The following is a 21,628-nucleotide window of genomic DNA, read 5'->3' on the forward strand; positions in this document are numbered from 1 at the left end:
CCCTCCCACCACACACACCCCCCACCTGGAAAATTGCATTGGGGGAGCAGACCCAACAGGTCTACTATATTACAAAAACTGTTTGTATGCGTGCCTGTGTGTGGTATTCCAAAACCCCGCCAAAATGGTACACGATAGCGCTACAATTTTTGGCTCACCTTATTCACCATTGTCCTGGGATGTAAATGAAACAAGTTTTGTTCAGATTGATGTTATATTTTACAAGTTATTGACATTTTAAACTTTACAAAAACAATTTTCAAACCACTTTTCCACTTGCCCTGCTCGTCAGCCATGCTTGACATCACAATGATGTCACAATGGGATCCCGAATCTCATTTACATAAAAAATCGTGATTTAAAAAAAAACTCAGTTTTAATCAAATTCTTCCAATTTCATTAACAGCTAACATTGTGTTTAGGTTATTTTAAAGAAAAAACATGATTTTCATTGCGAATTCCATAAAAGATTTTCATTGAGGGGGGTGGATGGGGGGGGGGGGGTGGTGAGAGGAGGGGGGTAGGGAGGCAGAGGGAGGGGAAAGTGGGGGAGGAGGAAGAGTGGGGAGGAGGGGAGGGATAGAGGGAGAGGAAGGCAGTGGGGGAGGTGAGGGAGAGTGGGGGGGGTGGGATAGTGGGGAGGTGAATGGGGGAGGAGGGAGGTAGGGAGGGGAGAGGGGTTATGGAGGGAGGGAGTGACTAAGGGTAGGGGAAAGGAGAGGTGAGGGGAGGTGGAGTGGGGAAAGAAGGGGGAGGGAGTGCTGGGGGAATGGAGGAGGATAGGGGCCGCCTGCACAGTTGGGGTAGAGTTGCTGTCACTCGCGTCACAACGGGGATTCCTGGCGTCACAGCGGGAACCCGTCAGCCGCGCCTGTGCCGTTGGGGGCTATGGGTCAGTGTTGGAATATTGCCTTGGGGGACATGCCCAACGGGTCTGCACCTGGTCTAGTTCAGTGATAAAAAGCTCTGTGCACTGGAAAATCAGCACATTTTGAACAAATAAATTGACTGAATAATCAAATTAAAAAAGCGTAGTGTAGTAGATGATGTTTGTGACTGATGGCTTATACTGTCAAAAAATGTTCGATTCATGCAGAAGTTAGTTAACTTGCCCCATTATACTTTGTGCCTCATCTTTTCCCAGCTTTAGAGACACATAATAATTTACAGCAAAATAGCTGTTTTCATTCCTGATATTTAATTATATGTCATCTTAATACAGCAGGGCTGGGTTCAGTCTCTGCTGCTCTTTGGATGATGTGGTGGAATTAACCACCCATTCTTTCTAGATTATTCTCTAGATTTCATCTATGATTATGTCTCAGAGTGTGTTACAATACTTTATTAAAATGCCTGAGCTACTCTCACATTAACAATTAAGGAAAGCGATTAATAAGCCTCAGACGACAGCCTGTCTGTGGTTAAGCAGAATATGTGAACATTAGAATTGTGTACTTATGTATCAGCTGATCTCCAAAGCTTTGCACATCATGACCTCATGACCCCATTTTCTTAAGAAAAATGGCATGATGGTGTGCACACGGTCAGATGTTCTGTGTCCTATAATTCTGTGTCCATTAGCTGCTCTATCAATCAGTCTGAGACATACTTCTTAGATAAATAGATTGCTTAAACCACTCTGCAACAAACACCCCTTTCTTAATTATCATTACTTCTTATGAAATAAGATTCACACTAATTAACAGGTAAAACAAAATATTATGGAAAACCCAACTGAACTAGAGATGTACTCGGGTATGAAGTTAAAACAACATCCAGTTACAATCACTCTGAGCCCAACCCAACAGAAGAATGCACAACTTTTTGATAGATGACCCAGTCATCAGCATTCAGAATCCTGCTCCAGTCCAGGCACACCACATTTAAAGGACTCCATGCATCAGTGTTTGGGATCTAGCCAGATATTATTGTGTTAGTAATCCAGAGGCCAGGATTGATAACCAGAGGCATGGATTTAAATCCCACCAGGGCTGCTGGTGAACTTGTGAACTTGTGAACAAAGATACTAACATCTTTTTGAACACCAATAGTTTTTAATCTTTAACCATGTCAAAAAATAAGCCGCATTTCTCTTTTCCTATATTTTCCCTATTACTGATCATTTGACACCACCATGCCCATTCATTCAACATGGCTTAATTATCTTAAAACTGCATGCACCACACATCCCTCACCACCACCCTTATTTTATAGTCGCCCAACTTGTGAATCAAGAATTAATTCAAACCTCACGCTATTCTGTTCCAATAAATTGCAACATAAATATTTAACCAACAACATGACCATCCAATCAAGGATGTCCTCTTTGTCCTTTCCAGCCAACCCTCTACCATTCCCAGCTGTTTAAAATTACCTTATTTTACCTCTCTTTCCCAGTTGTTATGTCCCAAAGGTTTTTTTTCATTTTCGCAACATACATTTGGTAGAGACTGATGAGAGATTGAGGTACAAGATTAGAAAGGAGAAGTTTGGATTGTTCCCCTTGGAAAAAAGAAGTTTGAAGAGTGAATTGGTAGAACTATACAAGATTATGACAGGTTAGGTCAGGTGGATGAAGAAAAACTGTTCACATTTGCCAATGGGACAAGGACCAGAGGATATGAGGTTTGGGGCAAAAAGATATAAGGAACCAACGAGTGGTGATTGAACTGAGAAATTGGAAGGCAGGCCCCCAAACAGTAGCCTGGATATAGGGTGCCAGTTGGTAAAATCAGAAGTGTCAGTATTGCAGTTGAACAAAGGGACTATGGACGCATAAGGGAGGAACTGGACAAAGTTGACTGGAACAGGACCCAAGCAGGGATGACGGTGGAACAGCAATGGCAGGAATTTATGGGAATAACCCAGAAGATACAGGATCATTTCATTCCAAAGAGGAGAACAGATTCTAAGGGGAGTAAGAGACAACCGTGGCTGACAAGGGAAGGCAAGGACAGTATAAAACGAAAAGAGAAGACGTATAACATAGCAAGGATGAGCGGGAAGCCAGAGGATTGGGAAACATTTAAAGAACAACAGAAGGTAACTAAAAAGGCAATATGGGGAGAAAAGATGAAGTATGAAGGTAAAGGTAGACAAAAATGCTGGAGAAACTCAGTGGATGAACAAGCATCTATGGGGCAAAGGAATAGGTGATGTTTCAGGTCGAGACTCTTCTTCAGACCCGCTGAGTTTCTCCAGCATTTTTGTCTACTGTCGATTTTTCCAGCATCTGCAGTTCTTTCTTAAACAAGTACGAAGGTAGGTAGACACAAAATGCTGGAGTAAATCAGTGGGTCAGGCAACATTTCTGGAGAGAAGGAATGGGTGACATTGCGGGTCAAGACCCTTCTTCAGACTGATGTCAGGGCAGGGGGCGGGACAATGATAGAATGTAGTCGGAGACAGTAAGACTAGTAGGAGAACTAGGAAGGGGGAGGGGACGGAGAGAGAAAACAAGGGTCTATCTGAAGTTAGAGATGTCAATGTTCACACCGCTGGGGTGTAAACTACCCAAGCAAAATATGAGGTGCTGTTCCTCCAATTTGCGCTGGGCCTCACTCTGACAGTGGAGGAGGCCCAGGACAGAAAGATCAGATTTGGAATGGGAGGAAGAACTGAAGTGCTGAGCCACCAGGAGATCAGGTAGGCTAAGACAAACTGAGCGGAGGTGTTCAGCGAAACGATCACAGAACGTGCACTTGGTCTCGCCGATGTAGAGAAGTTGACACCTGGAACAGCGGATATAGTTGATGAGGTTAGACCACTTGCACCTGCTCGAACCTCACCATACACTTGCACCTCCAACCTCATCTTTGTATCTATGTGATGACGTGGAATTTGCTCCTGTCAAGATGGTGGATGCAGAAATGGTCTCACGTGTCTATGCAGTGATTGATCTGCTGGCAACTGGCATGAACTTGAGTAGCGTAGCCTTCTAGGTTGTGGTGACCTTGTCACTCTAAATAATTGCCTTTCTGCTGGAATTGCACAGTGCACCCACCGATTGCTTCCACTAGCTTGATCTCATGGTCATTAGTAAGCCAACATAAATTAATTTGTCACCAATCAAAGCATATCAAACCCTGTGACAATAATTCACTCATAGATATTTTAGTACTGATTCAACAGAGTTGGAAAGTTATAAAAATATATATTTTCATTAAAGTACTTTTAAGGAAGGAAACATCTGTTTGGACAACTTATTTGGTTTCCAATATGGGTGGCTCCTAATTGCTTCCTGAATTACCTGAGGAACGTTAACAGTACAAATCCACATGCCTTTAATAAGGAAAACATAATTGCAAAATATTCAATTCTATCAGATTATACCCACTCCTAATGTACGAATGTACATGACCTGGATATCTCACTCAGAGCGACGAACAAAGGTTTATTTATCCCAGGAGGGAAATTGATTTGCCAACAGTCATAAAAACACAAAATACACAAAACCTAAAATCAAAGTGATGAGTGGAAAGGATTGGGGATGTGCAAAGATTATTGGGGGGGGGGGAGGAGTCAGTCTCAGTCTACCCCACGACAGAAGGGGGAGGAGTTGTACAGTTTGATAGCCACAGGGAAGAAGAATCTCCTGTGGTGTGGTCGTGCATCTTGGTGGAACCAGTCTGTTGCTGAAGGTACACCTCAGGTTGACCAGTGTCATGGAGGGGGTGAGCTGTATTGTCCAGGATGTTCCGCAGTTTGAGGAGCAGCCTCCCCTCCAAGACCACCTGCCATGAATCCAACTGCGCCCCCAGGACAATGTATCAAGCAGCAGGCAAAGGTTGCCATGTTGGTGTTATGTTACTCATGGTACAAAGGGTCATACAGAGACCTGCTGTCATATGTCCTTTAGTTGGCAAACATATTTGAATAATTATTTTGGATGCTGATCAAAGACAAGCCATACAAGTCTGTACAAATGAGTTTGAGGAAGTGTCCTGACCCGAAATATCATCTCCCTATGCCCTCCAGAGATGCTGCCTGACCCCGAGTCATTCCAGCACTTTGTATTCTATGCGGAATTTGAGCATGTGCAGTTCTTTGTGTCTTCCCTGTACATAATCCGTATGATTTCTGCAACATCAACAATTGGCTACAATCTGGGATAGGCTTCTAACTGCATAATGGCTGACCAGATTAGCCAGGTTATAACAGGCGAGGGAAGAACATTGAATGTACCCAGTCTGTACACCACTGCCACAGAGTTTAGTGTAAAAATAAGTAGATATTTAACCATAAATAACGTCTCGCAATATGATTATGCGTTATGTCGGTATGAATGAGTTCTCTGCATGCTACTATGAAGATGCCACATGTACTTAAACAGACTACTTATTGGTAGGTTGAAATGTGTGACAAGTCGAGGCTTCATTGGAACCAACTCGTTAATCACTCACTCTGTGGTTAAACATACTATTACTCTAATTCCCTTTTACTCAGATGTAGGTGATATAATTCCCTGCAACATTTTTGGGGAAAGATTTTTTTCTTTGATGATTCCAAAACCCTATCAAAGTTTTTTTTTCTATCTGAAGGAGACAATATGTTAATTATTCTATGGAAACATGTTATCACTCAAAATCCATTCTGTGCCAAATGAGTGGAAGTCTGTACTCTGATAAACCCCCACTTTCCAGATTATACTAAATAATAATGATATGCTAGCGATATGACCCTGGCTGTTTATTTCAACTATTCTCAAATTCTATTCAGTATTTGATTTCAGTTTCATTGCTCTGGTAAGATTTTGGTGGAATACACTGTATTCATACCATACTGTAGTATAGCAACAGAGTTTGTTGTTCAGGTTTATACTTTCAATATTCTGCATTTTGAGCATCTTTTAAATCAATCTATTTGCTCTGCAAAACAACAAAGTAAAACGATTCCTGAAAATCTTTTGATCAGCAGAATATATATAGAGCTGGATTCAGTTTTTTTGTTGTAATTTTCCACCCATTAATTTTCCTGCCACATTTCTCACTAGTTATGATTGGCTAGATATTACGCATCCCCATCTCTATGCAAACAGGATCTGAAACTGCTCATATTACAAAAGGCAGCTGGCTCTGGTTTCCAAATAATAATACCTACAGTCACCACTCCCACCCTACCATGCTGTCTGCTTGGCTCGAGACCCATCAGCTTCAGTTACAGTTCCTGTGGGAAATTCCATTTCAATGTCTCTGCTGAATTAAGTCTTGACACCAGGGGAGTTGTTCTCTGTTAACAGTGGTGATTTTATACAGCTGCCAATTTTGAATGCACAACTTGCTTTATTTTCTGAAAATGTAATACAATTCTCTTGGAGCTTCTGTGCCCGTTATTATGTATTCGTGAAATCCTAAAAGTTGAAAGTCAAAGAAAGGTTCAAACTGGAAGGATCGGGTGATCTTTAATAATAACAACACACACCTCATCGCCTCTGGTAGGGTGCAATTAGATTACATTACTTGGAGTTAAATGGTTTTACTAAGGTTTTTATTCTACTCAATCTCTCCCCACTGAACCCAATCAGGATTACCTTAAATCACTTTGTCTCATTTACACTTTAATTGCACATGGTAGCAAGTGCCTATTCCTAACAGACTTTGATAAATAAAGGGCCTGTCCCACTTGGACGACCTAATCCACGAATTTAGAAGACTCTAGACGAGTTGAAAAAAATGTCATGGTCGTGTTGACTCGCTGAAGTAAAAGACCTCGTACGACTATGTCTACGACCTCCTACGACCCACCTCGACCTCAGTCTTCCACAACTAAGACCAACTATGACTAGCTACGAGTGAAAAATGATCACATGATAAAATTATGTCATGTTTGCATTTTTTTCTCGGGCCAGTTACCGACCTACGACCATCATCACGACCTACCTACGACCTACCTACAACCTACCTACGAGTAAAAAGTATCAATTTTTTCCATGCAGACCTTTGTTTTACTCGTGGACATTTTTTATCAGGCTGGAGAAAACGCCGCAAACTACTTGAGGCCATGAGTAAGCGGAGACCACTCACGAGCATGAGGAAGAGTTATGAAGACCTCCTACGACCTTGTGGCAACCATGCTGCGAGTATGAGTCAAGCGCAAACTCGGCATAGGTCGTGAAAGTGGGACAGGGGCTTAACTTTCTTTCTGATTTTCTATTGAACTAATTTGGGGCTTTCATTTGTATGCCACTTCCTTGGGTAGAAATCCTGTTGTTTGGGGGCATGTTATTTTATTCATTAAACCAAAGATTTGGACTCACTCATGAATATATTTGTATAGTACATGCTTTTGATAGATTGTAATGTAAAATTGTTCACAAGATTGTCAGTTAATTATTTTGACACATAAAATGAACTTTAATCGGCAACTTTCTTTTACTTTACATTTCCACACGAGGTATGTAATTAATTTTGGTTCTTGTGCCACACCCAGTTGTCAGCTGTCTGTGAGACTAAGTCACAGATATGTAATTAGATTTTAGCTGGACCGTGACCAAAAAAAGCAAGTTCTAACATAACGTGCATTCCCTGCTCCCATGCTATTTAGAGGGATTATTGACAACCCGAAAGTTTACACCTGGCTTAGTTGAACTTGAATACAATTCATTCCTTGAGACTCAAGATACAAGTTGTGACAGAGGAAAATCTTGGCTCAACAAGTGGCATATTTTTGTTTGCAAAGTGGGTGCCTGAGCACTGGTCTTGACGTGTCCAGCAAAGACAGACCAAGAAAGCAATGCTGATTTGCTAAAGGAGCTCAAAAGATGAGTCAGAAGGACTGTTGCTTGGAGAAACTAGCCCTTAAATATTTACTTCTTTCTCCATATTCCTTCCTCCAGCTGTCTGAGATACAAAGCAACTAAAGGCTTATACTAGTGATGGAGCCGACTACCTTCTACAGCCAGAGATCCAGCCATGTACCCATTCCAAGGCTGTTCCTATCACTATCACTGTCAATAGCTGATATTTACTTCATTTCCCAACTTACAGCTCACCACTGTATAAAGGTCATGTCATAGGAGCAGAATTAGGCTATTCAGCCCATTGGATTCACTCCGCAAAACCATCTTTCCCTCTCAACCCCATTCTCCATCCTTCTCCCCGTAAGCTTTGATACCCCTACTAATCAAGTCAATCTATGCTTTAACATTACCCATAGACATGGCCTCCACAGCCATCTGTTGCAATGAATTCCACAGATTTGCCACTCACTGGCAAAATAAATTCTTCATCTCCATTCTAGAGGTACCGAGGCTGTGCCCTCTGGGGGGTGGAGAGGGGAGAGGGAGGTGGGGGAGGGGGGAGAGGGAAGAGGGAGAGGGAGGACTGGACTGGAGGCGTAAAAGACCAGGACAGATCAGGGCCGGCAACTGATGACCTCGGGTAGGGTGGTTCCCTGGCAGGCCAATTGTTGGCAAGGGAGGGTGTGTTTACAAAGGGATTTGTTGTTGCGAACAGGTAGAACAATAGACAATAGATGCAGGAGTAGGCCATTCGGCCCTACGAGCCAATACCACCATTCAATGTGATCATGGCTGATCATCCCCAATCAGTACCTCGTTCCTGCCTTCTCCCCATATCCCCTGACTCCGCTATCTTTAAGAGCCCTATCTAGCTCTCTGTTGAAAGTATCCAGAGAACCGCCCTCCACCGCCCTCTGAGGCAGAGAATTCCACAGACTCACTGTGAGAAAAAGTGTTTCCTCGTCTCCGTTCTAAATGGCTTATCCTTTATTCTTAAACTGTGGCCCCTGGTTCTGGACTCCCCCAACATCGGGAACATGTTTCCTGCCTCTAGCGTGTCCAAATGCTCAACAATCTTATATGTTTCAATAAGACTCCCTCTCATCCTTCTAAACTCCATAGTGTACGAGCCCAACCGCTCCATTCTCTCAGCGTATGACAGTCCCGTCATCCTGGGAATTTACCTTGTAAACCTACGCTACATTCCCTCAATAGCAAGAATGTCCTTCCTCAAATTAGGGGACCAAAACTGCACACAATACTCCAGGTGTGGTTTCACTGGGTCCCTGTACAACTGCAGAAGAACCTCTTTGCTCCTATACTCGACTCCTCTTGTTATAAAGGCCAACATGCCATTCGCTTTCTTCACTGCCTGCTGTACCTGCATGCTTACTTTCACAGACTGATGAACAAGGACCCCTAGATCCCGTTGTACTTCCCCTTTTCCAACGAGGCCATTTAGATAGTAATCTGCCTTCCTGTTTTTGATACCAAAGTGGATAACCTCACATTTATCCACATTAAACTTCATCTGCCATGCATCTGCCCACTACCACAACCTGTCCAAGCCACCCTGCATTCTCATAGCATCCTCCTCACAGTTCACACTGCCACCCAGCTTTGTGTTCTGCTTTTCTATTGGCGTAAACCACTTTCCATCTAGATTTAATGTATCTTTGACTCAACCATAAACAAGTCACAACCCAATGGCACAGCAGGTAGTGCTGCTACCTCATAAATCCAATAACCCAGGTTCCATCCTGATCTCCAGTGATGTGTGGTGTCATTGGTTGGGAGTTACTGAATGACTGGGCAATGTGTAGTAATTAGGCCTGAGTGCATGATAAGGCAATATTGATAGGTGGAACCGAGTGACTCAACAAAGATAAATGGCTTTCTGCAAGACTAGACAAGTTTGGGTGTTGGTACAATTCTGTGTGATCTGTTCTGTGAGAGTATAGAAGTTGAGAAGTCATGTAGCAGTTGTACAAGACGTTGGTGAGACCGCATTTAGAATATGGTGTTCAGTTCTAGGCACCATGTTATAGGAAATATATTGTCAAGCTTGAAAGGGTTCAGAGAAGATTTACGAGGATGTTGCCATGACTAGAGGGTGTGAGCTATAGGGAGAGGTTGAATAGGCTGAGTCTCTATTCCTTGGAGCACAGGGGGATGAGGGGTGATCTGATAGAGGTGTACAAAATCATGAGAGGAATAGATCAGGTAGATGCACAGAGTCTAAGGAGCGAAGGAATTAGGCAACGTTTCGGGCCAAAAACCTTCTTCGGCCCGAAACGTTACCTATTTCCTTCACTCCATAGATGCTGCTGCGGTGTTTCTCCAGCACTTTTTTCTACCTTACATTTTCCAGCATCTGCAGTTCCTTCTCAAACACAGATGCACAGAGTCTCTTGCCCAGAGTAGGGGAATTGAGGACCAGAGGACATAGTGTCAAGGTGAAGGGGAAAAGATTTAATAGGAATCTGAGGGGTAACTTTTTCACACAAAGATGGGTGTGTGGAACAAGCTGCCAGATGAGGTAGTTGAGGCTGGGACTATCCCAACATTTAAGAAACAGTTAGACAGGTACATGGATAGGGCAGGTTTGGAGGGATATGGACCAAGCGCAGGCAGGTGGGACTAGTGTAGTTTGGGCATGTTGGCCAGTGTGGGCAAGTTGGGCTAATGGGCCTGTTTCTACATTGTATCACTCTATGACTCTATGTAATTTCAAGGGAATGAGGTAAAGCTGAGTGACTAGGTAATAATAACACGACAATGTCAACTGATTGGGCAATGACGAGTGACGACAAAATGTTAAGGCTACACCAAAATGCGAGGAACAGCACCTCATATTTTGCTGGGGTGGCTTACAACCCAGCGGGAAGAATGTTGAATTTTCTAGTTAGTAACTTCTACTAACATTTTGTGTCTAACTTCGGTTTAGACCAAAATCTGCAGTTCCTTCACGGACAAAAAAGTTTGTTGAGTGATTGGGAAGGTTGAGTCAGGATTCAGGTTGCTGGTTAAACAGACCATTTGTTGAAAGTTTAACTCATTACTAATCTGCATAACTGTAAGCAGTCGAGCACAGACCTTGATTAACTCATCCAAAAATTAAGTGGATTCCTTTTCCGTAGATGTGTTTCTATTGTCATGATATTTCTGCTATTTCTCCCTCTTGAATTGAAGGAATACAAACATGAACTTTGACATATGATTTTAGTCAATTATAGTCAGAACATAGTCGACCATAACAATCACAACGAGGCCCTAATCTCTGCAAACATATTGACTATTCCATAGATAGGCACAAAATGATTGAATAAGTCATTCAACATTCATACCACTGGGTTGTAAGCTGCCCAAATGAAACATGAAATGCTGTTCCTCCAATTTGGTTGTGGTCTCACTCTGACAGTGGAGGAAGCCCAGGACGAAAAGGTCAGTATGGGAAGGGGAGTTAAAATATTTAGCAACCCCCCCTCCCCCCCCCCACTGGTTCTCAGTCTGAAGAATGCATTTCGACCTGAAGCGTCACCAATTCCTTTTCTCGAAAGATGCTGCCTGACCCGCTGAGTTGTCCTAGCATTTTGTGTCTATCTTGGGTGTAAACCAGTATTTGCAGTTCTTTCCTACACACTTACTATCCATGCACACCTTTAATTGAAAAGATAACCCCAGTTTCCCTTATGACCTGGTGCAAGGTCTCAACCCGAAACATCGCCCATCACTTCATCTCCACAGATGTTGTTTGAATGGCAGAGGTCCTCGTGCAGCTTACTTTTTTTATCCCAGCTTCTCTTCCTCTCTACAAAATGTAATCTGAAAGCACTCTCTATTATTCCCTGAACCCTTATCTCTAACAATGTTCAAGGAGCCTATTGCTTCTCAGACACAAAGATCGAGGCCATTGTTTCCCACCATTTTCTCAGTCAACCAAGAAAGTCTTCCTCCAGTGTCCCACCCTTCCCCGTCAAACCCCATTCTTCTTGCCTATCTCACATTACACCTGGTCCATGTGATCCATGCTCATCGTAGCTATAAGACAGTCCCACTACCTTCAGGGCCAGCTGATAATATTAATTGTGGATACAAGGAACTGCAGTTGCTGGTTTACGAAAAAGGACACAAAGTGCTGGTGTATCACAATTGTGGTTAATAGAGGTTATTGGGCAGGATAACCATCCACGTTTAGGTCAGTGTATTGCCCCACTTACATACACTGTAATTTTGTTGACCAACCTGCTGCGTGGGATCTCAGAGTTTTCGTATGGAAACCCAACTACACCACCCCACGGGAGTCTCCTTATGTATTCTCCATATTTCCTTAAAACAAAAAACAGAGGCTACTTTGGACCATTGTGGCAACTTACAGGGCAAAACATCCTCCTCGCTACATCTTCAAATAACTCTAACCGATTAGTCTAATTTTCCCTTCATGAATCTACATTCATACTCAATCCTGTTAATCATTTTGAGGTGCTCTGTTGTTATATCCTTCATTATAGATTCTAGCAATTTACCAACTGCTGATATCAGGCTAACAATCAATTATTTCTTATTTTCTCTCTCTCTCTTTTTTCTTAAATAAAGGGGTCACATTTGCCATCCTCTGATCCATGAGAAATTTTCCAGAATCTACAGAGCCTTGGAAGCTGATATCCAATGCATCCATCATGTCTAAAACAATCTTCTCAAAAACTCTAGGTTGACCTCGTCAGGCCCTTGTGATCTTTCAATCTTTAAGCTCTGAAGAAGGGTTTCGGCCCGAAACGTCGCCTATTTCCTTCGCTCCATAGATGCTGCTGCACCCACTGAGTTTCTCCAGCACTTTTGTCCTCCTTCTCCAGTAATATTTTTTCATCTGATTAGAAATTGATGAATCACTTTTCCTGTTGGGTATTTATGCCTTAAAAGTACATGTTTCTGCCAAGTGTGCATTATTTCATTGAATATAAACCAGAGTCTGTCCATTGTGTTGTTTATTAACGTATTCATCAATTGACATAACAACTCTCTTCTCACACTTTTACATTTTCCTCTGCTTAGGTTTAAGAACCGTTTTTTGTGTTAAACTAACTTATGTTCAAAATCACTTTAAAATATCATCATATTATGATCGCTCTTTCCCAAAAGTTGCATTACAGCAAGATTATCAATTGCTCTAAACAAAGTCCAGTATAGCTTTTTACCCCTTCTTTGTATCACTGAAAAGATGTTGAATTAATCTTCCCCCTTATGACAGGAAATATGATTTCTCCCGTCTATATGTAGTTCAACGTCTCCCGCTAAATGTATGACATATCCCTTCACATACAGCTTTTTGATTTGATCCATCGGCTGTGGGATCTTTGCAATATGAAAACTGGAATTCCCATTTGGGCAGACTAAAAAAATCAGACAGGAAACACAGTGAGCCTCAACACACTTCCTATTCTAGAGAATTCTTAGTTTACAATTCACTCTACAACCATTCATGCTCATTAGTTCTCATTCATTATAATTCATATGAATCACAGATGATGAATTAGGTTGACCATCAGTCGTGGGCCTGACTTTAGCAGTGGGGCTGATCAAACCAGCCAGCCATCGATCACGCAGCAAGTGAGGCTTTGCGGCACAGTTAGAAGTTGCAGTCTTGAAACTGGCCCCCAGCCAAGTACTGTAATGATTATGAGTGGAAAACACTGGGCACCTGTTGAACTGTTTACAAGGTTACTTTGTAAAATTGCCCTTGGATGAATCCATAGTTGAACAAGACAGTCTTTGTGCTAAGTTTCAGAGTTTACGTTCCTTGTAACAACTCGACTTCAAGTTGTGCGGTTTCTCACAGTACCAGTTTTGTTATCATAGATCTTGCCATTTTAAACTGTGAGATAACAAACAATAACCTTGTCTCCGTGCTACACTAATTACAAAGCCTGTTTTGTTGCTATTGTTTGCAAATATTCAGTCATTATCCTCAAAAACTTTGCTGGTTTTCACAAAGTGGCCACAATTTCACCTTGGCTCCTACGATTGTGTGCTATTTTTTTACTATTGACGTACTTTTAAATTAGATTAATTAATTTAGTAAAGTACTTCATTTTCAGTTATGCCTGTTTTATGCATCTCAGTGGCCTCCCACGATCCGCAGTGAAGCACAATTATTAAAAAAGATGTTAAAAAAGAAAAGAACCTCACTTTTAAAAAATAAAAATAATTTTGGGGGAATTAATCATGGAAAGGAGATTGGCAACGAATCAAGCAGAAATTTTCCATCAATATATCTATATATCAGGAGGGGGAGGAGAACTCAGGAAAATTAAAATCGCCTGGGCAATTATAACGAGCAAGTTATCGAAGTATTAAGTTGACATATCCCTAGATCCTGAAATTCTTCTACCGAGGAAGTTATAAAGAAGTGGGATAGTTGGCATGTTTTTTAATTTTCCCAAATTACCTAGATTTGGGGAAGATTCCATTAGATTTGAAAACAGCAAAGATGTTTTATTCGAACAAAAGATGGAGACAAATAGCAGGAAACTATAAGCTGATTAGCTTAACAACTACATAGTGAAATATTAATGTAAGGGATTGGAAAAAATATGGCTATTAAGAAAAGTCAACATGGTTTTGTGAAAGGGCCGTCACATTGTAAATTCTTGTATGTGGAAAAAAGGGTATGTTAATTCTTTATAAACTATTAAAAGTTAATTGTTTTACTTAGTATCACTTAATATCTTGCTTATTTCACATGAAGCGATTGCTACTTATATTTCATAAATTCGTTTAGGGAACATAAATCAGCTGCTGTGTTTCGCAATACAGTATTAGAAAACTTCAAAAGTGCGTAAACCCAGAAGCAAACATTCCAACATGGGAGGACACGAAGATAAATTCACTGGCCTTGAATCGCTCACTGTCACATTTAAGAAGAGCTGTCAGCCAGAACTAATTGTGGAAGAAAGAACTGCAGATGCTGGTTTAAATCGAAGGTAGACACAGAGTGCTGGAGCAACTCAGTGGGACTGGCAGCATTTCTGGGAAGAAGGAATAGGTGACGTTTCAGGTCGAGAGTCCATCCTAACTGACCTGATCTCCGGGTTGCTCAGCACTTCAACTCCCCCTCCCATTCCCAATCTGACCTTTCTGTCCAGGGCCTGCTCCATTGTCAGAGTGAGGTCCAGCGCAAATTGGAGGAACAGCACCTCATATTTTGCTTGGGTAGTTTGCACCCCAGCAGTATGAACATTGACTTCGCTAACTTCAAATAGCCCTTGCTTACCCTCTCTATCCCCTCCTCCTTCCCAGTTCTCCCACCAGTCTTACTGTCTCTGACTACATTCTATATTTTTCCCGCCCACTCCCCTGACATCAGTCTGAAGGGTCTCAACCCGAAACGTCACCCATTCATTCTCTCCAGAGATGCTGCCTGTCCTGCTGAGTTACTCCAGCATTTTATGGCTATCCAGAACTAATTGGCAGCATTCCAAAATCAGGCAGGTGCTGGCCTCTACCTTCACGCAGCTGTGTGCTTGGCCCAGGAGATGACAGCTAGCTTCATAAAGCATCAGGTTAATTTATAATCCTTGTCACAAAATCGCTGAGGACAGCTAAACTGAATCTGACATTTTTACAGAGCATTTATTCATTGTCTAGCCTTTGTTTGACTCAGTGGGGGATGATCCTGTGGATTCCAACAGCCCTCTAGAAAGTTATATTTAAATGCAAGTCTCAAGGGTAGGTGGTGGACACCTTAGCAATATCCTGCAGTCCTCAGGAACTATATGGTGGAGACGCCCCTCAAAATAAGGGAAGGTATCCCACGCCAGGGGGCCACATGAGTGGCATGGGTGGGGGACAGATTTGAGGAATGTATAGACTGTATTGAACAATTTGTAGAGCCTCCGAAAATGTCAGATGAATTACTTCGCACAGTTCACGTTTTGTATACATTTATTATTTGAATAAAGTCTATTTAGAAATAAAATTTTAAAAAACTATATGGCAGGAAAATAGCAGCAGGTCTCTTGCCTACCCGCTATTCAATATGGCTGATCTATCCAAGTACACAACTCCTCTTCTTTGCTAATTCTCCGTAGCCCTGAAATCTTAAAACCTTCAAAACAATTATGTGGCTCTTTTTTTAAATAAGAGTCAAGAGTGTTTCGTCCCTGGTGCATAAGACAATTAAATTCTTGCACAACAGGATACAAATAACTCAATAGGTCGGCAGCATCTCTGGAGAACATGGATACTTGACTTTTCAAGTCGAGGCCGTTCTTCAGACAATGACATTCTTGCTGTAGCTTTACAGGTACTATAGTTCCAATAATCTAGCCTCCACAACCTTATGGAATGAAAGACCTTAAGCATAGGAGCAGAATTAGGCCATTCAGCCCACCGAATCTGCTCTGCCTTTCATTCATGGCAGATAAATTTGTCCCATCTCAACCTCATTATCCTGCCTTCTCCCTGTATCCTTTGATGCTCTTATTAATCAAGAACCTGTCAATCCCAACCTTAAAATACTCAATGACTTGGCCTCCACAGACTTCTGTGGCAATGAAATCCACAGATTCACCACCCTTTGGCTAATGAAATTCCTCCTCATCTCCATTCTAAAGGTCTATTTAGCATTCACTGCTGCAAGCAATTCAGAAGAACAAAGTTAAGGAAAAAGTTGAGGTGTTTCTCGTCATCTTAAAATATTTTCATGCTTTAACTTTACAGATCAGAAGAAAGAAAGCTGTTCCCTGACAAACATTATCCAATATTTATGAAAGCTTGGGAGAAAAACTTGGTATGGTGGTACAATGCCCTGGCTAAGGCAGAAACAGAGTGTGGGCCTCCTGGGGAGTAGCTCTTGTAGTTTAACTTGCAGAAATGTGACTAACAAGTGCTGCAGCATGAAGCAATTTTATCTCAAGTTCAGGAACCAGTTGATGGGATTAATCAAGCTTCAGGCCAGCAGATAAAGTCAGCAGATAAAGCCACAGCTTCTTCTATAACTGAAGCACACAGACTAGAAAGGCCTCAGGGTCAGTTTCTTATCTATGGAATGCCAGCTGATAATTTTATTTCACAACAAATGTCATTATGTTGGGTGAGTCACCCAGAGGCTTACACTACATTTACTGGTAACATGGGTGTGAATCTCATTGTAGCAACAATGGAAAAAACCTGGAAGTTAAAAAAAACTGAGTAATAGTAATCGCAAAAGCATTAAAGGTCATTAAAAACCCATTTGATTTACCGGTACTCATGTCCTGTAGAGAAGTAAGTCTGTTGCCATGGCCGCCTAAGCCTAGTTCAATCGAAATCCACACCGAAAGCAACATGGTTGGCTTTATACTGCATTATTAAATAGCCAACTATATCCCCAAATTGTATCAAAACCCATGTAGCGAAGAGTGAAGCTGATGCACTACTTCCCACTGAAAAAGTCCCAATGATTTGGACGTGACCTGTTTATCAGAATACTGCTTGGATTGAATGGTGTTAGCTGCAAGGAGAAATTGGATACATTTAGATTATTTTCTCTGGCACGCTGGATAATGAGGAGAAACCTGATAGAAGTGTATACAATTATGTGGCATAGATATGGTAGATAGAAACTTTTCCCCAGGGTGGAAATGTCAAATATTAAAGGACAATTCTTTAAGGTTTGAGGGGCAAAGTATAAAGGAAATGAATGGGGCAAGGTTTTTAAACGGAGAGTTGGTGAGTGCTTAGAAAGTGCTGCCAGGAGGCATATATCGTTATGGCATGTAAGAGGCTATTAGATAGGCACATGGAAATGCAGGAAAGGTAGGGTTATAGATCACGTGAGGGCAGATTAAATAGGTTGATCTTGGCATCATGTTTGGCACTGATATTGTGGGATGAAGGGCCTGTTTCTGTGCTGTACTGTTCAATGTTTATGATTATGCTGTTTTTAGCCTTATCGGGCAAATGAACTAGAAGTTGCACCATAATTCAGAGAAATATCCCACACCCTGGTCAAACAGTAAATGTCACAATGGCATAGCTTTCTGCTTATGTCTCAGTTGTGTCACAGTTCCTGAGTATCTCCTTCTGAACAGCAACACCGACACACAAAATGCATAGAATGGTGCTTATGTATTGGCAAGATTGATTCTGGATCCCATAATGTCTAAAAACAGCAGGTCAAAGTCAAAACTACACATTACTATCATTTGCCTCCCTCAGATTTTCATTCTGCAACTTTTTTGATTTTCATTTATCAGTGAATAATTATATAGCTTATTAAGGTAGCTCCAAGAATATGTGTTCATTATTTCACCACCAAAGATAAAATGGAGACATTTCCAGCCATCTTCAGGCAAATTCACATTCTATCTTGGCTTCCCACCAAGAGCCTAACTGCACACAATCTGATCTTCAGCTCACTTGATTTATTCCAATAAGAAATACTAAAGAATAGTGGAGAGCACATCACATAGTCCACGGGATTTGACAATATACTGGCTCCATTGCCGAAGAGAGTGCCCCAGAATTTGTACACTTTAGTCAATCTCTTCCAGAACAGGTACAACACTGACACCTCCCTGACAATGTGGAAGATTGCACAAGACTATTCCGCCCACAGAAAAGCAGGACAAATACTAAAACAACTATTTACCACTTCCTCAATCTGCTCCCATTCTGTCATTAGTAAAATAATGAAGTGATCACTGGAAGTGTTATCAAGAGCAGTTAGTCACCCACAGACTGATTTTAACCCTGGCTGGGAAGATTTGATTATAGACTTTTAGATTATAGACCGGTAGGCGGCGCGGCTCTGGCCAGCAGCGGCTTCTGCAGCCTGTCCGCGTTTTTATTATTTTTTGTCTGTGTTTTTATGTAGTGTTTGTTATTTTATGTTGGGGTGTGTGTGGGGGGGGTGGGGGTGGGGTGGGAGGGGGGGGAAACTTTTTGAATCTCTCCCTGCACTGAGACCCGACCTTTTCTCGTCGGGTCTCAGTCGTCGTTGAGGCCGTAACGAGGAGCGGCCTCCAACAGGAAGAGACCGGGGACTCAGGTGTCGACTCACCTCACCGTCGCGGAGCTGGCCGGGTCCGGAGCGGTGGAGGAGCGCTGCTGCTGCTGGTGCTGTTGCTGCTGCTGCTGCTGCTGCTGCCGGAGAGTCGGAGGCTCTCTACAGGTCTGTGGACGACGGTGCCGAGCCCACGGCTCCCTGGGGGGAGACCGCTTTTCGGGGCTTCCGCGGCGGCGACTTCTCCCGCCCGAGTGCGGGGTTGAAGAGCTCCTGGAGCGGGGCCTACATCGCTGCCCCGCGCGGCTGGAATGGCCGCGGACTCTGCGAGCGCACACCGGGGGCACCAACACCAAGACCCGGTGTGCGACCTCGCACAACCCGGCGTGGCTTTAATGGCCGCGGGACAATCGCCATCGCCAGCCGGGGGCTATGACTTTGACTCTGACATCGGGGGGGGGGAGAGCGCAGTGGAGAGATACGTTTATTTGGCCTCCATCACAGCGTTGGTCTGGGGGTGCGTTATGATGGCGCGGCATTTCGTTTGGAGGGGGACAAATAAATTGATTCTGATTTGATCTGATTCTGCACGGCCCTCATCATGGGGTGGCACTTGCTCTCGAGATACTGCAATGCCGAGAAGAACGCCATTTGGCCTCCAGCACGCTATGTTTGGCCGCGGGACATGCCATCGCCAGCCGGGGGCTATGACTTTGACTCTGACATCGGGGGGGGGGAGAGCGCAGTGGAGAGATACGTTTATTTGGCCTCCATCACAGCAATGTGATGGATGTTTATGTTAAATGTAATTATGTTGTGTCTGGGGTCTATTTGTGCGTTATGTATGGCTGCAGAAACGGCATTTCGTTTGGACCTCTAGGGGTCCAAATGACAAATAAATTGATTCTGATTCTGATTCTGATTCTGATTTTCACGGCCTTGGTCTCATCATGGGCAAAGTATATGAATTCCACAGGTGAGATGAGAAGTAGTGCTCTCGAGATAATGCCAGCGTTTGACCATGGAGGAACCCAAGAAAATTGAAATACAAAACATCTTGACAAAAACTCTATGTCAGTTAGGTAGGCCCCAACAATCTTCAGCTGCTTCAACAGTGACATTATCACCCGCATAATGTAAGAATTAAGGACATTTGCTGATGATTAGATATCATTCAATTCCATTTGCTATCCTTCAGGCAAGTAGGATTATATAAAATCCTAAAACCTTTCATATAGGAAGCAAGAGGGTAGCTAAGGACCAGAGGGATAATCAATGTGTTGTGCCAATGGATATGAGCATGGTTCTTCTCATTGGATGTGGAGGCTGGAGAGTTAAGGAAGTGGTACACTGAGTATGTTGGCAAACTGGATCCAAAATTGGCTTGGTGATAAGAAGCAATGGATCGTGTTGGGTGGAACTCTGTGACAGAGGGATTCGGCATTGGAACCTTTCTTGCTTGTAATTATAGAAATTACTTGGAAGAAAAAATAGATGGTCTGATTAGTAAGTTTGTAGATGATTTAAAAATTGATGGAGTTGTAGACAGCAAAGAAGGTTGGCTAGGGATACATTGGGACATAGATCACTTGGAAAGATAGGTGGAATTTAATCCAGACCCCTGTGAGGTAAAGTACTTTGGGAAGTCAAATTCCGGTAGAATTTATAAAGGGGAAAGACCTTTGGAGCATTGATGTACTGAGGACCTTGGGATAAAAGTCCGCAGTTCACCGAAGTGGTGGCATTGCTGGATAAGGTGGTGAAGAAGTTGTTTATTATGTTTGCCCTTGAAGGTATTGGGTATAAGAGTTGGGACATCATGTTGCAGGGATACAATATATTAGTTTAGTTTAGAGATACAGCAATGAAACAGGCCCTTCGGTCCACTGAGTCCGGACTGACCAGCGATCCCTGCACATTAACGATATCCTACACACACATTAGGGACAATTTCTACACTTATACCAGGCCAATTAACCTACAAACCTGTACGTCTTTGGAGTGTGGGAGGAAACCGAAGATCTCGGAGAAAACGGGGAGAAGGTACAAACTCTGTATAGACAGCATCTGTAGTCAGGATCGAACTCGTGTCTCTGGTGCTGCAAGCACTGTAAGGCAACAACTCTACCGCTGCGCCACAGTACCGCCCTTGCCGCCTAGTTGGACTGCACTTTGTCAGTTCTGGTCACCACACTGCAGGAAGAATGTGGTAGCAATAGAGACAGTGCAGAAGAGATTCACCAGGATAGTGGCTGGAGTTGTAGGTTGTAAAGAGATTGAATAGGCTAGCGTTATTTTCACTGGATTATAGGAGGCTGATGGGTAACCTTACAGAAGGTTATAAAGTTATGAAGGGCATAGATATTAGTGAAGAAAAGGCACAAAATGCTGGAGTAACTCAGCAGGTCAGGCAGCATGTCTAGAAAACATGGATAAGTGACTAAAGTGTCCCACAACATCACCTATCCTTGTTTTCCAGAGATGCTGCAAAAGTGCAAGGGCCGCAACGAGGTAGATTGGATGATCGGGTAAACATCCTAAACACAAGAGATCCATTCAAGAGAATTATAATAGTGGTGAACAAGTTGTTCTTGAATCTTGATCAATGGTGTTTTATCATTAATGTTTGATTATTATTAATGTTTAGTGTTTTCTGAGTCATTCGTAACTGTCATTGTATGTCATGTTGTTACTTGTCGGCGGAGCACCAAGGCAAATTCTTTGTATGTGAATACTTGGCTAATGAACCTACTTACTTACTTACATGCTTTCAAGCTTTTGTTTCTTGTTGAACTCCTCTAAATATAAGCCAACATATACATATTGTGTGTTTCAAGAATAAAGAGGACCAAAGATGGATACAAAGTGCTGGAGTAAGCCAGCGGGTCAGGCAGCATCTCTGGAGA

This window comes from Leucoraja erinacea, chromosome 24, assembly GCF_028641065.1.
Source record: "Leucoraja erinacea ecotype New England chromosome 24, Leri_hhj_1, whole genome shotgun sequence".
Lineage (NCBI taxonomy): Eukaryota > Metazoa > Chordata > Chondrichthyes > Rajiformes > Rajidae > Leucoraja > Leucoraja erinaceus.